The sequence below is a fragment of the Podarcis liolepis genome (assembly GCF_965112155.1).
Source record: "Podarcis liolepis genome assembly, chromosome: 3".
NCBI lineage: Eukaryota > Metazoa > Chordata > Lepidosauria > Squamata > Lacertidae > Podarcis > Podarcis liolepis.
The window spans coordinates 76,007,433-76,025,014 of NC_139557.1; the positions used below are offsets into that span (position 1 = coordinate 76,007,433).

The 17,582-nt window shown below is 43.5% G+C and overlaps 1 long non-coding RNA gene across 1 annotated transcript; it reads right to left on the minus strand.

Moving 5' to 3' along the window:
- Positions 1-4,261: 4,261 nt before the first annotated feature.
- On the minus strand, positions 4,262-17,319 carry LOC310704070. Its single transcript, XR_014524550.1, has 2 exons — positions 17,214-17,319; positions 4,262-6,842 (listed from the first exon to the last, which is right to left on the minus strand). It is a non-coding gene; the product is annotated as an uncharacterized lncRNA (long non-coding RNA).
- Between the last annotated feature and the right edge of the window lie 263 nt (positions 17,320-17,582).

A 17,582-nucleotide genomic window follows, 5' to 3' on the forward strand; every position in this document is an offset into this window, starting at 1 on the left:
GGAAACAGGCCTCCGCCGCCAGGGAATAGGAGAAAAAGAATATAGAGAACCATGAACGTAGCCAGGATTTTTGTTAGGGGCTCCCCAAAAAAGTTTTTGGGAGATCGTGAGTAAAAATCACCACCTCAAAAGGGGCAGGCTTTTGTGGGGAGGGGGGAGCAAAACCTCAATTAATTGAGGAATGCTTTTGAATAATTTTTGGCTACACACATGCAGGGTACCATGTTTGTAAAAGTTTGCAGATTTTGGATATGTGTGTGTGGTAGTGTTGAGTTGTTTTAATAAGGAACATGACAGAGATCGGATTACTGCTTCACAATGTAAATCTAGTACAGCCCTAAATTCCATAGGGTTATAAATGGAGGGACAAGCAATTAAAAGTACTGTCATCATTATCATTGCTGCTAGAAGTGGGGTGGGTGGGGATTCATAGCGAGCATCTTTGTAGATGGATTTCTGCTGGGCTTGTGAAGAGATGCTGCCTGAAAGAACACGTGGGATCAAAGTAGGCCAGGTAAGGTTACGCCATTCAGGTAGCAGATTGTGGCATGCTAATTAAAAGGCAGATATATTTTCATGACCATGGGAAGTGTGTTGCTCTGATCCTCTCTCCAGCTTCCTGCTTTGCTTCTAGCTCACATTACCAAAAACTCTGCCCTCAACTCTGCCTCTGTCTTTTTAACTATTCCACCCATTTGCCACCTTGCACAGAGCCCCTTTCCTTTGTTTCCCTTAATGGCCCATCACCCAGGCAATCGCCCCAAAGCAGGAAGCTAGCCTGGCTTATATTTTAACACTTGCTGGGATTAGAAGGGTCTTGTCGTACAGCCTACAAGCATGTCCCCCAAATTCATAACAGTATCACTTGGAACTCTGACTGAAGTCCAGAGGAAGCAGGAAACATACTGAACACTGTATGGCTTGCTATTGTGTAAAGATGCATAGAATCACACTGTCTGTGATGTACCGAGTAAAGGTACACACAATACCTTTAAAGCACATTTGAAGCGCATTCTTTCCCTCTGGACAGTGTGCCGTTTACTGGCATTGCTTGTTTCCATCTAAACATAGTTTGTAGTACATAGTCACAGATGCTCCCCAGCCAAAGGAATGCACACGGCAGATAACTCTTTATTGTCAAAGACAGCACAGTAGTTTCTATGGCTCCGAATACCCATGCACACCAGTCTAGCACCTAGGCAGCTGTTCCCAGAACCACACTCTTAAGGAGTAGTAACAGGGAGCCACTCCTCCACCAGTTTATGTACCTCCCCACAAGAGGCTGCACTCATAGCTGGAGACTACATCTGCATGGAAGCTTTCTCTGCTCATCCCTCTTCAATCCCCTCCTGGTTCTGGGAAACAGTGGTGCAGGAGAGGCTGGGGAAGCACCCAGCTCCTTCACTTGCCTGACCTCCTCTTCCTCCTCTTCTTCCAGCCCATCCTGTGCTCCACCCTCCAGCTCTGTAGCTTCCCCTGCCTCTGGTTCTTGCCTCCTGGCCGGTACAGTTCCCACAAATCACTGCCCCCCTCTCCTGAGTCAGACTCCAGCCCCCTTCCCCCAGTGCACACTTATCAGCATCCTGCCAGTCCCTGACATACATCCAAATTGGACAAACTGACCTCCAAATCAGGATTTAAGACCGTGGCTTGGAGATTAGAGCTAACCAACTGCCTGATTCAAACACCACGGCAAACTATGGTTAAATCAACCAGAAAATGGAGGACCCAATCAGTGTGCAAGAGCAGAGAAGATGATGTGAGTCTGTGGCACATTCCCATGGTTTGAAGGGCCATCAGAACTGAGCCAAGCAAATAAGGTTGGAGGATGGAGATAAAGTAGCATGCTAGTAGTTAATGGTTGGATTAAAATTTTCCCAAAAGTTGAAGGTTGCCAACCATGAGGAATTGCCCCAGGTACTCTGTCTCCTAGTTCTGTGTTGTCACAATTAATGTACTTTCAGCCACATTTGTTGTGTCGCAGGAAGGTTGGCAGATGGGATATCCAATCTGTATCTACATAATCTATGTCCATTCTTTTATGCCCCCTTGTTACTTGGTATGTTTGCATCTAGTCCCACACAATGAATTAGATACTTCTTTCACTAAGTTTGTACTCTGGACTGATTATTTTTTCCAATCACATTTTACGTATTTCTGATTTTCCGTTACAGGCAAGTCCTGTATGCCCTGAGCATTACAGTTGTTTATTCTGTCTTCTGCTGGCTCAGCTGCGCTCTGTGGAGAGATCTCTTTCACACAATCCCTTCAAACTGTGGGAAAATTGTGTTTTTAATTACCTCTTAGGGGACCTTCCAAGTACTTAATCTGCAGTCCTTGGTTGACACTGGATTAATAGATACCTGTCCTTCTGCAAGCCCTTGGGAAGGCCACAGGTGGAAGATCTGAAAGTCATTAGAAATGATTTTCTGGTTGCGGAACCATTACCAAATTAGTGTGAAAATGAGGAGAGATTGATAAACAATCTGAAGAATACTAGTTTTTAAAGACCAGAATTGGTCTTAGAACAACCTCCATGTGATAAAGTTTCCCTTCTCTTGAAGGCTCCCTGAGACTAATTCCCTATCTTGGAAAAGCTCTGAGTCCAAACACATTAGTTAAATAAGACTGCAAATAACTATCTTTTGCCTCTGGCCTCACAAAGTTTCCCCTGACATATTTTTCATAATTGTTATGGTTCAAAATATTTTGAGACTGATTTCCCTTCTATCCATTATTTTCAATTGTACTGCCAGTTACCTACAAAACAGGTAAATAGTTGAAATGCTGTTTCCGAAATGTAGGACATCTTGGTCAAAAATAGTTTTAATTGAAATCCCAGATTTTGACTTGATTTTCAACAGTTGCAAATCTTTTATCTCACTTTTATTCCTTTCTTACTTATAGGTAGGTATGCTGCTCACTCCTATGTAGTTTTCAGGTTCAAATTCAGAACATACTGAAAAGCCTTGTCATTAAATTTATTGCTTTCTGTACCGTGAGAACTTACTGGATAGCTAGCTACCATTACATGGCAGTAATTCGCATTAATTTCAGTGACATTGCTTTTCAATGGAAATTGAGACCAGCATTCTTACTTGTCATTAAGTACCGGTATGTCTGGCCCACTTATTTATTTATGAAAGTATGTGTATGCCACTTTTGGTGTTAGGATGATGCACATGTCTCTAGTGGTCATCAGCCAAAGCAAATTGACTGGAGATCTCATGAGCAAGGATTCCAAAGCACATCTCAGTGTCCAGACAACCAGGCTCACATATATGCAGGTGGTGCTTCAAATAACTCAGTCCCAAATCATTTAGAACTTTAATGATTAAATTGGTGCAGAATGCCCCAATAGCAGATGACCAGAAACATTATGTACCAGTTTCCAAACTGTCTTCAAAGGTAGCCCTACAAAACAGCATTTTACTAGTTTCACCTGGATCTGACTTGGGCATGGCTTACTGAGGTCTGACCTCTCTAAATAAGCACACAGCCAGCACGCACATACACACATACCCTGCAAACCCCATAGTATCAAATTTAAATTCATAGAAAGGTGGAAGAGATTTAGGGTTATCTGTAACACCTGCCCCCAAAGTGGAAACATCAGGAACAAATATATTTGAATCCAGGTGACAACTGGATTTAATTGAATTATTTTGGAAACAATGGGATGGAAAACATCACTTTCAACCAATTGGATCAGGGCATTTTGTCTAGTGTTATCTTTAAACTGGGATAGCCCATGGAGTTTTTGTCAAGAATAGACTCTTCTCACTGATAAAGTAATAGGAGAAAAAGAGTGGGCTGTAGTCAACTAAGTCAGAGTAGTCAGAGTAGATCCATTGAAATGAATGAATGAATGAATCCTAACTTTAGTGAGTCTACTCTGAGTACGACTAGCATTGAGCACTACCTAATGCCTTTATAACAAATCAGTTTTGCTGGTATCTTTGTTGGTAAGAGGAACAGAGGCAGCAATATGATACCTGCAGCTACATTTATTGCAACTACACTGTCACAATCGGCTCGTGCAAAAGTAGGTCAGATCCGTAAGGCGAAATGAGCTCGGGTTTCTGACAAAATTCAGCTGGGCTGATTAGATAAATGAATATAAACTTGCATCTGTGCACAAAGCCAGATGTCTAGTAAACACTAGTGCCTAAATTGAGTTGGTGATTGTCCTTTGGCTTGCTGAAGAGGGCAGTAAGAAGATTTTTCTCCTCTTATGTGTGCTGCTTTTTTTTTAAAAAAAAGGATTTGGCTGCTGCCTACTTACATTACTCCCCATCTTACTGCATAGTTGTATATTTCATATGGCAGTTAGCGAGAACATCAATGAGATAAAGGAGAATGTTAAAGAACAACTTCACACAAAGTCTACAAAGCTTGTGGTTTTAGGTACCTGGCCTGCCGAGCGCTGCTTGCACAAGGACAAAAACTTGCTTAACATTCTAAGCCATACTGGCGTTGGTGCCCAATCTTGGGTTTTAAAAATGTGTGTGTTATGTTTGATTTCCTATACAGCTCAGTCTTGTGAGCTGGAGAAATTGTTATATTAAGCCAGACAAGCTGCTTTACCACCATCCGTCATAGTAGCAGAAGGGCTGTGAACAACATCGGCAGAGAGCTTTCACAGTGGGTTGCTATAACCAGTAGGGATCAAGGTCCTGTTTACTGGAAGAGCTCCCAAGTCCCTTTTTTACTGTTATAATTAAAGAAACATGAATATGCACTCCAGTAAATGTGTAACAGTCAATATGGAAATCTGAAAATTAATTCACGCCTCACAATTCCATTCTGAATGTTGGCAATGTCAATCAACATGAATGACAGTTATCCAAGTGCTGCTATGAAGATGCTTCCAGATAGACGCTTATTGTCAGATTTTTGCAGCATCCACACAATGTTGTTGGCATCAAAATGCCAGTCAGTTCTCTCCCCGCCCCCACCCATTTTATTCAGATTTACCCTTTCTGGGGGAAATCCGATAAGTTAAAAAAAGGGAGCGGGAGTCCCTACGGCCAGTGACTCATTTCCAATATTTGTACAGCACATTAACAATATTAAGCCCTCATCTTGGAGGACCATAAGACGGCTTGGTTTTCTATCAAAGCCTCTTTAAAAAAAACCACCTACTTGTTCATGATGTAAAATAGGAATTACTTTGTGTCAGGGACATTTTTTAGCATACTGGGATATGAGTAGTCATCCTTGCAGGAGCCATATCTGATCAGAAGAGCAGGGAAGCCCAAGCCCTGGAGGGGCCTGAGAGATTGTCACAGCTCACCAGGACATGGGAGTTCATCCTATCGTTAATATTTATCCTTGCACAGGAAAACATGAGCATACATAGGATATTGGTGAGTACCAACACACAGGATTCCCCCCCCCCAAGGTAGTCAAGTGTAGGAAAAAGATTATGGAGGCTACAGATTCCTAGTAAGCAAAAACTGAAACAATTTGAAATTACAGCTTTATGAACAGAAGAGCTTTCCTGTTTCCCAAGCAACCTCTAAGTATGGGCCATTAAGGTAACAAAGGAAATGGCTCCGTGCTAGGTAACAAATGGGTGGACCTTCCCAGGACTCTGGTAGAAAGATAATGGTTAGTTAGAAGCTAGAAGGCAGGCTGCAGGCTGGGCAGAAATCCAGAGCTATGCTTAATTTCTGTTGGAATCCAAGGCTGTGGCTATGGGAAAAGCAAGAGCCTCTTGGGGTATTAATGTTGTGAACCCCTCCACTGCAGGCTCAGGTTGTATGTATGTGTAAATAAACCATATATCATAATGACACCACAGTCTCCGCTGTTCCTCATTCTGAAGAAAACATGAAGCCTTTGGGTCAACATTTTATTTGGACCCTGCAATAAGAAATGTAGATTTGGGTCAGGCAGCCTAAATCACCCCACCAATTCTAACAGCAAAATCTGTCAATCTCCCGTTTAAAATAAGTCCTGGTTTGACACTTCAAAACCATTGTGGAATGGAAGTTGTAAAATAATTTGCTAGCTGTAATTGGTTTCCCCCCAGCTTCTCTTATTTGCTCTTTGAGGAATGCTAGATACCTTAGCTCCTAAGAGATGTGATTAGCTTTTCTTGCGCTAAGGCCAAGGAGAGGGCCATTCCATCATTACTTTAATAATAATCTCTCTTCCTCTCGCTCTTTCTCCCTCCCCACCTTATTTTAGACATTTATTTCAGAATCTTTTATTCTGACATAAAAGGAAATGTATATACAGCCTGACTTTTGAGAGCTTTGACCTAGTTGTGCTGGCCTCTCTGGTAGCTTAAATGATATGACACTAAAACAAATGCAGGAATATGTATGACAGTGTATATTGGGAAATTAGTTAAGAAACTGATTTTGAATTAGATTTTTTTAAAAATCCTTGTAATTTCTTTTGGGAACTTGGATGAATTTTTACCCGTTAAGGAAGTGATGTCAGGCTTTGGTGCCTTTTGCCTCTCTGTAACTACAGCTTCGAAAGCTACCAAGCAGCATTCATTTATTTACTATCTTTCATAGAATTTCATAGAATCATAGAGTTGGAAGAGACCGTGAGGGCCATCTAGTCCAGCCCGCTCCAATGAAGGAATCTTTGACCCAATGTGGGGCTTGAACCCACAACCCTGAGATTAAGAGTCTCATGCTCATCAGGCTTACAAAGAAGAGGGGAGATCATTATTTTTTTTAAGGGCAGTGTTGTCAGCTGAATAGCAGCTGGTGACTCTTGTTCCTTTGGCCCATGGATGGGAACCCTCAGGACTGAGGGCCCAATGTGGTCCTCCAGGCATCTCTGTCTGGTGCCTGACACTCTCAGGCCACAGCCCACACCTGTAGCACCCTGCTTGTGGTTAACGCTTAGCTGGAATGAAATATTCAACGCAGCAATAGAGAATTTAAAACAATTATTTATTTGTCAGACAAATAAATGAGAGGCACAGTGGTATATGGTTACCAAGCTCTGGCCTGGCCTCCTGCCATTATGGCCAGCCCTTATATTCCCTTAATCCAGCCCCCTTTGCTCCTCCTGTGGCTGCCTCTGTCCAATCAGCCTGGTTGGATTTCCTATTGGCTGATTGCTAGAACCAATCACAAAAAGATACACCCATATCCTTCTGTCCTTATATGGAAGACAAACAGCTATATATTGTTACATCTATAAATGACAAATAAGTAGTAATATATCTTACATGTGTCTCAACAAGGAATCTTAATTACCAGCTCACCTCTTGCCCTCCCTGCCCTATTGCCTTCTAAAACAAATGGTTAATCTTAAATTTTTATCTTAAACATATGTCAAGGATCTTGAGTTTCACATCAACATTGAAAGATATCCTTCATTTGAAGGTTTCTAAACAAATGTCTGACAGCTAATATATCAGGACAGCATTTGATGGCGTCTTCTTGTCTGGCAAGAGGCTGGACTGGTGGCTGACTTAATTTCAAGATAAATACAACTCTTCTAGCATTTGTTAAATCCTTTGCATAATTACATTTAAGCCAACATATTTAATACACAACACAGATAGCCTCTTAAAAGGAATAAGGCCTTTTTAAAGTAGAGAGAGAAAGAAAGAAAAGGACTCAGTTTAAAACAGTTTCAGAAGAAGCCTCCTCCCCTTCAGCAAGCTGCTTTTCCCATTATCTGTTTAAGGAAGAAACAGCTTTAAAAAGACTTCCCAGCTAGATGCTTTAAAAAGACTTCCCAGCTAGATGCTTTAAAAAGACTTCCCAAAAAGCCTCTCTTTCTCTGTCAGCTAGATGTTTTTTTTCTCCCATTTGCCTCTGGCCTTAGAAAATACAGCTCAAGGTTTAAGAGAGGCCCATGGTATCATTTTACTATTTGCCCATTCCTAATTATATTTATCTCTGCCTTTGTTATCTTCTGTAACATGTAGGGTCAATGTCCTGCTTTTAGTCTGTAATTTCAGCTTTTACGACTTTGAGAATTGCTTTCTGCTATCAATCAAAAAGGGGCCCCTTGTCTTAGGAGAATGGCCAAGGTTTTCTCTGCCTGGCATTGAAACATTTGAAAATCTTTTAGGCTCTCTCTAATATACAAGTCCTGATCAAACATTAATAAAATGCAGGCTTATGCCTGATGCCTCATTCCCCCCTTTCAAGCTCAAGGACCTTCGTCCCAAGTGTCCTTGATAGCTTGACCTTCATCATATTCCTGAGGTAAAGCTCTGTATAGGGCCATGATATGAGGTAGAGTTTCATTTGAAACCATCTTGCTAATTGTACTTCTAAAACATGAAATGATACATGGCATCATACATAAAACCATTACCACTACTGTCAAGAAAAACAAGCAAGACAATAGTATCCCTTTGAGTCCTGTGACATTAGGTAACCAATTGGTGAGCCATCCCATATCCCATCCTTCCCATGTTTGTACTGGGACATGTGCTATATTCTCCATCTTTGTGGCCAACACACGGATTGCCTCACCATTATCTGAAATGTTAAAGCAACAGGCATTCCCTGTCAAGTTCAAGACTCCACATAGGCCTCCCTGCTTGGCAAGTACATAATCCATTCCCATTTTCAGCTGCAAAATGGCGGCTCTACTTTCATCCAATTGTTGTGCAATAAGTCTCAAACTCCGGGCCGTTGCATTGGTTACAAGTTCCACTACTGCTTGCAATCGAATTATTCTGTTTAGATTATAAATAGGATCCCGTGCCCCTTGTATGAGCTCACCAGGATTCCAGGAGGCAGGATCATAATAGGCTATAATGCGCTCTGGTGGCCAATCATCAGTACCGCTCCAACTTTGGGTACTTCCTCCTGCTATATGAGAAATATCAGCGTTTCTTCGTGTACGCTTGGGCAAATTAGTGGGCATAATCCACATTGGCGGTAATACCCATCCCAAGAAACAAGTCCCACTCCATTTGGAGGGGAGTTTCTTGTATGCCCATTCTCCACATATCCACCACAACCATCGTGTCTGAGGTCTTTGGTACGTGGAGTACAGAAGGCGAAATAGCAAAAGAGGTAGAGAGTTCACAGTGCAGTATGTTAGATTGCCTTTTTCTGTCACAGTTATGTTCCATACCACTTTCCATGCATGAATAAAAGGAGGTGCACAGGGCAAGGCATCCCGAGTTCGATAGGTAGTATCGTGTGCCCAGGTATTCTTAATATTATCCCAAGTATAGTGACAATGAGAAGAGCCTATCATGGTAGAATCAGCTGCATCTGATGATTTATGTACACAGAATTCCCCTTGTACAGGTATAACTCGTAATGGTTTAGTTGAGTTCCATCCGGGAAAATTCTGTACTTCTGTCTGGTGTGGTATTTCGCTTACCATACCAATGGCATCTAATGGTATCGGTAATAAGGGCATACCTCCCTCTGAATCATCTGGCCCGAGAGAGCAAACAAGGCAATTGGTCCTATTTGCAACATTGGCTACCATTTCAGCTAAACCTACCCACATATTGTGGTCATGGTGGAATCCATATTTAGTCAATTTGGCCAGATTCAAGGACCCTTCCCCTTCCCAAGGGATCAGGATTAATAATAGAATCATGTTGATGTCTAGCATATGCATTCCTTCCACAAAAGATTACCTTATAGTGATAGCAAATAAATATTAGTCCCAATATAATTCCCCCAGTGACAGAAATGGGGAACCACCAAGACCAAAACATATATCCCGAGGATCCCCAATGAGTAATATCTCTGATAATTGTTCCACAAGGGGGGTGGGCAGTCAATTAATTGTATAAGAGAATCTTTCCTTTCACAATCGCTGGTTCAGATGCTCCTCAAGCTTCAGGCGTGCGCAGGTCAGCCAGCTTCCAGGTTGTGGCTGCAGCAGGCCGGTCGTCTAATGTTGCCCGTGACCTAGCCCGTTCCCGGTAGGGCTAGATACAGGGGTTTTTGGAGAGAGTCAGTTTAAGAGGATTAGAGGGGTCACCTTTGCACGTCCAACTGCCTTCGGACTTCTTCAAACGGGAGTGATGAATCCAGGGGGTCACCTCAGCTACCTTCACCGCTGTTGGAGTAGAGAGCAAGACGGTGTAAGGTCCACGCCACTTAGGTGCAAGTGGATCACGTTTCCACTCTTTCACCCATACGTTATCGCCAGCCTGGAACTGATGAATCGGCTCAGCAATGCTGCACGGCGTGCGCTCGAGGACCCACCTGTTAAGAGAAACAAAAACACGGGAGAGAGATTGCACTTGTCCCTGTGTCACATGGTCTCCTATTTGTTTAAGATCAGCTGGAATATCCTGAACAAAGGAGGGCGGTCTCCCATACAGGAGCTCAAAAGGTGACAAGTCTTTTTGTGGGTGCACACCGAACACGAAACAGTGTTATGGGTAACACATCTACCCATCCCAATCCCGTTTCCTGGGTTAATTTTGCCAATTGGGTTTTCAGAGTCCGATTCATTCTTTCAGTTTTCCCTGAACTCTGAGGCCTATAGGCTGCATGCAGTCTCCATTTCACTTGTAAGACTCGACATACTTCTTGTACTACTTGATCAATGAACGCTGGCCCATTGTCACTTCCAATGCATCTAGGTAACCCAAATCTCGGGATCAATTCAGTGAGGAGTCTCTTAGTTACCTCTCGTGCCTTTTCAGTTCGGGTGGGAAAAGCTTCAACCCATCCGGTAAGAGTGTCTACAAACACAAGGAGATACTTGAATCCCTTAGAAGGGACCAGCTCTGTGAAGTCCACAATTAGGCTTTCCATGGGGACATATCCCACATGTTGGATTCCAGGAGGTTGTACCGGTCCCTGCCTGGGATTGTTTTTAGCACAAAGAACACATTTCTGTGAAATGCAAGTTGCTAATTGTGATAGGTTAATAATATACAACTTCCGACTGAGACTCTCTCTGGTTGCAGTACCGCCAAGGTGAGTAGATTCATGATAATTTCTTACAATTGTGCCTGCTAGATGATGAGGTACATAAATCCTATTGTCTGGCAGGATCATCCAACCGTCCTTCACAACTGCTCCTTCCTGTTCAGCCCACTTCCTCTCTTCTGGGGTATAGTGAGGTTTAACTTCTTCTGGAACTACCTCTGGTATGAGGGCTGCTATAAATCCTCCCACAGGCTTTTGGGCTGCCTCTCGGGCTGCTTTGTCAGCAGCATGATTTCCTCTGGTTATTGGATCCCTTCCTCGTCCATGACCTTTGCAGTGCATTACAGCAATCTGTTCTGGAGCCCATACTGCTTCTAACAGGATTTCTACTTCAGGTCCATATTTCAAGGCCTTCCCGTGGGCTCCTATTAGACCTCTTTCTTTCCATAGAGCACCATGTGCATGCAGGGTTAAGAAGGCATATTTAGAATCAGTATAGATGTTTGCCTTACATCCGGCTGCCAATTGCAGAGCTCTAGTTAAACCTATAAGTTCAGCTTTTTGTGCTGAGGTGCCAGCAGGCAAAGCTTCAGCTTCCACAACTTCCTCATTGGTGACCACAGCATATCCTGCTCGTCTGGCACCTTCATGCAGGTAACTGCTACCATCAGTATAATATACAACATCTGGATTTTTCAATGGTTCATCTTTCAGATCGGGTCTACTGGAATAAACTTCATCCATTATTTGGAGACAATCATGTGATTCTTCATCATCTACCTCTGGTAGGGGCAGCAAAGTCGCTGGATTGAGCATATTCACTACTCGTAGATGAATCCTGGGATTTTCACACAATAGGCCTTGGTACCTAGCCATCCTTGGGTTCGTTAGCCAATAACTACCCTTATATTCCATGAGTGTCAGAACAGCATGAGGTACATTCACATACATTGTCTGGCCGAAGGTAAATTTATCAGCTTCTTTGACAAGGCTTGCAGTGGCCGCTACTGCCCTTAGGCATGGAGGCCATCCTTTTGCTACTGAGTCCAATTGTTTTGACAAATAAGCTACTGGACGATTCCAACTTCCTAATCTCTGGGTCAGGACTGCCGCTGCAATCCCATTCTGTTCATGTACATACAGCTGAAAGGGTTTTTCCGAATTAGGCAGTCCAAGGGCTGGGGCCTCCATAAGTCGTTGTTTGATAACTAAAAAGGCTTGTTGCTGCTCAGGTCCCCATACAAATGGGTCCTTTTCTGCACCTCGAGTGCTTTCATGTAAGGGTTTGGCCAGACTGCTGAAATCAGGTATCCATAGTCTACAAAACCCTGCTGTTCCCAGGAATCCTCTGAGTTGTTTCCTTGTGGTAGGTTCCTTGATAAGGCAAATAGCTTCTTTCCTCTCTGGCCTCAATGCTCGTTGTTGGTGTGAGATGTCAAAGCCCAAATATTTGACCTTTTCTAAACATAACTGTGCCTTTTTCTGGGAAACTCGGTAGCCAGCTTGCCAGAGCAAGTGGAGCAGTTCCTCTGTACCTTCTTTACAGGTATCAAAATCCTTTGCTGCTAGTATAAGGTCATCTACATATTGCAGAACCACCTTTTCTCCAGGTATTGAGGGGTAACTTGTTAGATCCTTCGCCAAGGCAGTGCCAAATAAAGTTGGGGAATTTTTGAATCCCTGGGGCAATCTCGTCCAAGTTAGCTGGCCTTTTGTTCCTGTTAAAGGGTCTTCCCACTGGAAGGCAAATATAGGTTGGCTCTGTGGTGCCAGCCGGCAACAGAAGAATGCATCTTTCAAGTCCAATACAGTAAAAAATGTTGCTTCTGGTGGGATCAAACTCAGCAGGGTGTATGGGTTTGGTACATTTGGGTGCAAGGTCTCGATAGCCTGGTTTACGAGCCTCAAGTCCTGCACTGGCCTGTATTCATCTGTCCCAGGTTTTCGAACAGGCAAAAGGGGTGTGTTCCACTCTGATTGGCAGGGCTTAAGCAGACCATATTTTAATAGGCGGTCCAAATGTTTCTGGATGCCCTCTGCTGCTCGCCGGGGTAAAGGATATTGCTTTACAGATACAGGGGTAGCCATAGGTTTTAAGGTTACTACAATTGGAGCTATATTCTTGGCCATTCCTGGTGGGCTATTTTCGGCCCATACTCCTGGTGGCACCTGTAGAGTTCGGAGGAGCTTGTTTAACTCTGTATCCAATGTGGGTTGGACTTGCAGGGCTGACATTAGGCGCCATGATTGTTCCTTAGGTACTGAGAGGGAAATTATTCCTGCTGCCTTTGATGGCAATTTCATTTCTGGACCTCGAGGAGTGAAGGTGATTTGGGCCTGCAATTTGGACAGCATATCTCTACCTAAGAGAGGTATTGGACACTCAGGTATATACAAAAACTGATGGGTTAAACGATGTCCCCCAATCTGGCATTCCAAAGGTTGGAGGAAAGACCTCTTAGCTGACTGACCAGTGGCACTTTTAATGACTACACTTTTGGATGCCTTTTTCTGCAATAGTTCTGGGAGTACTGAGTATTCAGCCCCAGTATCAATCATAAAGTCTATTAAATGGCTTCCTAATTGAATCGTGACCGTGGGCTCCTGGAAGCCTAACTTTATGGAGTCCGGTCTTTCCTAGTCTTGGGTAAAATCCTCCTCTGCCAGTCCAATGACATTGTCCCTACTCCGTCCTTGTCCAGGTCTCTGATATCTTCCATCTCGAATCATTCCCCGTCCCCGTCCCTGGTTTCTTGGGCCGGAGCCTGGGCCTGGGCGTACTTCTTCCAACCTCAGGGGTTCAGGACACTCCCGCTTCCAATGACCTTCCTTCTTGCAATTTGCACATTGATTCCTTCCCAGTGGTGGATTCCTTCCCCGCCCTCTTCCTCCATTTAAGGGGCGGTAGTCTTGCTTCACTGCTGTGGCTAGCATTACCATCTTTTCCTTCTGCCACTTCTTCTTCTCTTGTTTCTCAGCCTCATCCCTATTCCGATAAACTCGGCGTGCAATGGCCATAATTTGGCTCATCAGCATCCCTTCCCATCCTTCTGATTTCTGAATTTTCTTACGAATGTCAGAAGCGCACTGGGCCACAAATGTAGCAGTAATCATTCTGCTGTTTTCAGGGGCTTCAGGGTCAAAAGGAGTCCATATACGATAGGCTTCTTGCAGCCTCTCTAAAAAGTCTCCTGGACTCTCATTTGGTTTCTGTTCTACTTCTGAGACTTTAGACATATTAGTGGGCTTCTGGCATGCCCTGCGGATACCTTGCACAAGCGTCTGGCGGTAGGTGGTAAGTCTGGCCAGGTGAATTACATTGTTTGGATCCCAATTAGGATCTTCCAAGGGAAAGTTGTCTTGGAGATGACGGTCAATATTAAAAATATTTCCCACTCTGGCCTGCTCACGCAAATATATCTGTGCCTTTTCAATTATGTCTCTCCTTTCCTCAGTGGTGAACAGAGTATTCAGGAGCTGGCGGCAATCTGTCCAAGTAGGACTATGAGTATTTATTATTGAAGTCACCAAGTCCATCATAGCCTGAGGTTTTTCTGCGAAAGATGGGGTGTGTGTTTTCCAATTCATCAGATCTGTAGTCGTGAATGGAATATATTGCAGGGTCGAAGTTCGAGGTGGCCTTGGTCCAGGTAGCCCGTTAACCAGCACAGGCTCCTCAAGTGCATCAAATACTCTTCTGAGAGGGGCTACTACGTGATCTTTCTCTTCGCTTTGCTCTAGGGGCCTCAAATCATAGGGGATGGTATTTGTCCCAAGGCGTTCTTTTAGCAGCTTTATACGCCTGGCTGTATTGCTTGCTGACCGATTAAGGTCTCCCTGTAACTTCTGTAATAATTCTCTAGGACTTGGATGTACAGGAGTTTGGGGTAGGCAATCAGTTGTTTCACTAAAAGAGACTGTAGATGGAGTTCTACTGGGACTCACAGATGGAATAACCACTTCTGCTTGGGCTTTATTATAGGCCTCCAATGCCTCCTGAAGATATTTATCATAATCTATCAAGGAATCAAGTTCTGTGACTCCAGCCCCATTATTCATTCCACTTTCTTGCCTTGGGGTTACAACTGGTGGAGTGTTTGGATTAGGCTCCCTTCGATGTGGAGCATAGGGTGGAGGTGGAAGCAGCTCTTCCTCTGGTCCCTCAAAAATGGGTTTGAGTTTATTTGGCAAGATTCCTTTCCTAGCTTCGGCTTTTACAGCCAATAATTTGCATCGTTGGACTTTGCATTCCCTTATCCATGGAGGATTTTTATTTAATGTGCTCAGCCAGGAATCTATATATGAAAATTGTTCTGGGCACCCTCCAATTTCTTTGGCAATGTTAGACCAAAGTTTGCTTACTAAATTTATATCAAAAGTTCCCTGAGATGGCCATCCAGTATTTTGCTTCGGCCACTCTAATTCACATAACGTTCTCAAGCGCTCTGGCGTCATTTTGACTCCATATGCCCCTGAGAAGGCTTTCTTAAAATTATTTAACATACATTCAAGAGGTGTATTTTCCCCTTTTGAACCCCCAACTCCCATTGTATGGCCCTGTGAAGTATCCACTCAGTCACTCACACACACGCTTCGTGGGTTTCCTTGCCCAGATGGAGTCGCCTCACTGGGAACCGAAGTACTACCCACTCCACACTCAGGTCAGCTACAGATTGCTCTGTACTTTCTCACACATACAATGCGCTAGATACTTCACCACACACTACCTCCCAACTTCCCCTTTTCCCCCACCAGACCACCATCTGATATATCCAACCACCTAGCGTACTCAGTTCCCACTTACTGAGACGCAGAAGTTTGATCAAGACTTCTCTTCCTCCCAATTAATTGGAGGGCCAAAAATCCCTTTGTGCACTTACCCCTGGTTGGTTCCGTTTCCCCCCGGTCCGTCGCCGCCAGTGAGCAGGGTATCAGACAGACGAGACTTCTGCGTTCCCCCTGGAAAAATTTACCAGTGCGCGCTTGGGTAAGCAGTTTAGAGATCCTCTCTCTTGTACCCTGCTCAGTAGAGCGAAGGGGCTGCGTTCCAGCAGACCACTTATCCGAGTCACAGGGCACCATAAAATGTAGCACCCTGCTTGTGGTTAACGCTTAGCTGGAATGAAATATTCAACGCAGCAATAGAGAATTTAAAACAATTATTTATTTGTCAGACAAATAAATGAGAGGCACAGTGGTATATGGTTACCAAGCTCTGGCCTGGCCTCCTGCCATTATGGCCAGCCCTTATATTCCCTTAATCCAGCCCCCTTTGCTCCTCCTGTGGCTGCCTCTGTCCAATCAGCCTGGTTGGATTTCCTATTGGCTGATTGCTAGAACCAATCACAAAAAGATACACCCATATCCTTCTGTCCTTATATGGAAGACAAACAGCTATATATTGTTACATCTATAAATGACAAATAAGTAGTAATATATCTTACATGTGTCTCAACAAGGAATCTTAATTACCAGCTCACCTCTTGCCCTCCCTGCCCTATTGCCTTCTAAAACAAATGGTTAATCTTAAATTTTTATCTTAAACATATGTCAAGGATCTTGAGTTTCACATCAACATTGAAAGATATCCTTCATTTGAAGGTTTCTAAACAAATGTCTGACAGCTAATATATCAGGACAGCATTTGATGGCGTCTTCTTGTCTGGCAAGAGGCTGGACTGGTGGCTGACTTAATTTCAAGATAAATACAACTCTTCTAGCATTTGTTAAATCCTTTGCATAATTACATTTAAGCCAACATATTTAATACACAACACAGATAGCCTCTTAAAAGGAATAAGGCCTTTTTAAAGTAGAGAGAGAAAGAAAGAAAAGGACTCAGTTTAAAACAGTTTCAGAAGAAGCCTCCTCCCCTTCAGCAAGCTGCTTTTCCCATTATCTGTTTAAGGAAGAAACAGCTTTAAAAAGACTTCCCAGCTAGATGCTTTAAAAAGACTTCCCAGCTAGATGCTTTAAAAAGACTTCCCAAAAAGCCTCTCTTTCTCTGTCAGCTAGATGTTTTTTTTCTCCCATTTGCCTCTGGCCTTAGAAAATACAGCTCAAGGTTTAAGAGAGGCCCATGGTATCATTTTACTATTTGCCCATTCCTAATTATATTTATCTCTGCCTTTGTTATCTTCTGTAACATGTAGGGTCAATGTCCTGCTTTTAGTCTGTAATTTCAGCTTTTACGACTTTGAAAATTGCTTTCTGCTATCAATCAAAAAGGGGCCCCTTGTCTTAGGAGAATGGCCAAGGTTTTCTCTGCCTGGCATTGAAACATTTGAAAATCTTTTAGGCTCTCTCTAATATACAAGTCCTGATCAAACATTAATAAAATGCAGGCTTATGCCTGATGCCTCACACCAACCTTGCTTCGCCCCCTCCTTGAGTGTTCCTGCCAGGTTGGGATGTACCTTTGAACTCTGATTGTGACCTTTGCTTGCCTAGATGGAGGATAGAGAGGGGTGTGTGAGGGTGCAGGAACTAGCCTTCTGTGCAAAGGTGAGATTTTCCTCTATCGTCAGGGCACAACCTCTAAAACAGGTGCACTCTTCATGTGTAGAGACTCCCCTCTAGTGCTCTAATTGCACAAGGTTCTAAATCACAGGGTGCATGGAAAAGGCTCCCCTTTTCAGACAGAGACTTCCTGGACACATAGACAGTGTGGGAGCAGATGCGCCTTCCCTACTCTGTGCGATTGATTATTTATTGTGGGAATTGAATGCCCAAGAA